Source organism: Odocoileus virginianus, unplaced genomic scaffold, assembly GCF_023699985.2.
Source record: "Odocoileus virginianus isolate 20LAN1187 ecotype Illinois unplaced genomic scaffold, Ovbor_1.2 Unplaced_Scaffold_2, whole genome shotgun sequence".
Taxonomy (NCBI): Eukaryota; Metazoa; Chordata; class Mammalia; order Artiodactyla; family Cervidae; genus Odocoileus; species Odocoileus virginianus.
Window position 1 is genome coordinate 117,751 of NW_027224264.1, and position 2,627 is coordinate 120,377.

At 39.4% G+C, this 2,627-nt stretch overlaps 1 pseudogene; it reads left to right on the forward strand.

Moving 5' to 3' along the window:
• The first annotated feature begins 1,175 nt into the window (after positions 1–1,175).
• Positions 1,176–1,996, forward strand: LOC110147855 (NADH dehydrogenase [ubiquinone] flavoprotein 2, mitochondrial pseudogene; annotated as a pseudogene).
• Positions 1,997–2,627: the final 631 nt, after the last annotated feature.

The following is a 2,627-nucleotide window of genomic DNA, read 5'->3' on the forward strand; positions in this document are numbered from 1 at the left end:
ACTCTCAAGAGTCTTCTCCAACACCACAGTTCAAAAGCATCAATTCTTTGGCACTCAGCCTTCTTTATGGTCCAACTCTCACATCTGTATATGACTACTGGAAAAACCATAGCTTTGACTGACTATATGGACCTTTGTTGGCAAAGTGATGTCTCTGCTTTTTAATATGCTGTCTAGGTTTGTCATAGCTTTTTTTTCCAAAGAGCAAGTGTCTTTTAATTTCATGGCTGCAATCACCATCCACAGTGATTTTGGAGCCCAAGAAAATAAAATCTGTCACTGTTTCCACTTTTTCCCCATCTATTTGCCATGAAGTGATGGGACCAGATGCCATGATCTTAGTTTTTTGAATGTTGAGTTTTAAGCCAGCTTTTTCACTCTCCTCTTTCACCCTCATCAAGAGGCTCTTTAGTTCCTTTTCACTTTCTGCCATTAGAGTGGTATCATCTGCATATCTGAGGTTGTTGATATTTCTCCCGCTGGGCAGAGCCTTTTCTGCCCAAAGAACTTTCTGATGGGTAGTCTTTGCTATGAAGCTCCCCAGTGGGCTGGCAGGGACTTAGTCTTCACAGATGTTACTCCTCAATAAAGATTTTGGACCCTTAATTCCTCAGCATCTGTTTCCCAGAGAACTCAACCTGTGACAATTTTCTGTTTCACTAATTTGAGCTTTATCCTGATTAATTCCTGCTTATTTTCTTTTAGTAATTTTATAGCTTTGCAGCTGTGTTCTTAGTATTAATAGGTTAATTATTTTGCATATTTTCCTTTTTTTTTTTAATACTAAAAGCATGTAAAATGGCGGACTTCAGGGCTTTTAGGGCAGTCATGTACCAACTCAATGGACATGAGTTTGAGTAAACTCCAGGAGTTGGTGATGGACAGGGAGGCCTGGCGTGCTGCAGTCCATGGGGTCACAGAGAGTCGGACACAACTGAGTGACTGAACTGAACTGAACTGAACCTTCTAACTCTCCACAGGACCCATCTCTGTTTTTACATCTAGCCACTTCCTACATTTACATCACCAACCTAGGCCCTGAACATATTTGTGATTCCTGACTTATAGCTATAAATTTTCTTCTTCTGAATAAAGCTTTAAGTGATCCCATAGCTTTTGATATAAAACATTCATCTTGGCCCGGCGAGGCCCAGAGCCCCGAAGTTTGGCCAGCCATGTTCCTCTCCGCGGAGCTATGGGCCCGCGCGGCCGGCCTCACCGCCCACTGGGGAAAACATATAAGAAATCTGCATAAGACAGCTGTTCAGAATGGAGCTGGAGGAGCCTTATTTGTGCACAGAGATACTCCTGAGAATAACCCAGAAACTCCATTTGATTTCACACCAGAAAACTATAAGAGGATAGAGGCCATTGTGAAAAACTACCTGGAAGGGCATAAAGCAGCAGCTGTGCTTCCAGTTCTGGATTTAGCCCAGAGACAGAATGGATGGCTGCCCATCTCTGCTATGAACAAGGTTGCAGAAATTTTACAAGTACCTCCAATGAGAGTGTATGAAGTAGCAACTTTTTATACAATGTATAATCGAAAGCCTGTTGGAAAGTATCACATTCAGGTCTGCACTACTACGCCTTGCATGCTCCGAAACTCAGACAGCATACTGGAAGCCATTCAGAAAAAACTTGGAATAAAGGTTGGAGAGACTACACCTGACAAACTTTTCACTCTTATAGAAGTGGAATGTTTAGGGGCCTGTGTAAATGCACCAATGGTTCAAATAAATGACAACTACTATGAGGATCTGACACCTAAAGATATTGAAGAAATTATTGATGAACTCAAGGCTGGCAAAATCCCCAAACCTGGGCCAAGGAGTGGACGCTTCTCCTGTGAGCCAGCTGGAGGTCTTACCTCTTTGACTGAACCACCGAAAGGACCTGGGTTTGGTGTGCAAGCAGGTCTTTAATTTATATCCAGCTGTAAATATGTCAGTGGAGAAATAAAATATGAATCTCCTATCTACCTAAAAAAAAAAATTCATCTTTTTGTTACTTCCTAAAGATTGTATCACTTCCATTTTGATTTTCTCTTAACCTAGGACTAAATTAATGTTTCTTGATTTCCAAGTAGTAAAGGTATTTTGGCTACCTTTTATTTATGTATAATTTTACTGGGTTATAATGAGAAAGTGTAGCCCCTAAAATCTCTTAAATTTATGAAGTTTTTCCTCTGTGATGAAGCACACAATCGAAGGACATTAGAAAATAATTTACATTTTTAAATGCATAGGGACATATGTAAGATTATACACTGTTGCTTGTTGGTTAGATTGATCAGATCATGTATTCTCTAGTTTATTTTTTGTCTACTTGATCATTCAAATTCTTAACGAAGTATATATAATAATCTCCCATTATGGCTGTGTTTTTTTAATCAAAATCTTCCTGTGTTTCTTAGAGTTTTTGCTCAAATCTTTAAAAAATAATGTTTATTTATTTAAATTTATTTATTTTAATATCATTTAAACTTATTATTTTATGTATTTATTTTTGGCTGTGCTGGGTCTTCATTGCTGCACAGGCTTTTCTCTAGTTGCAGTGAGTGGGGGTGACTGTCTAGTAGTGGGGGCACTCTCAGTGAGTGGGGGCCTCTCTAGTAGTGGGGGCAA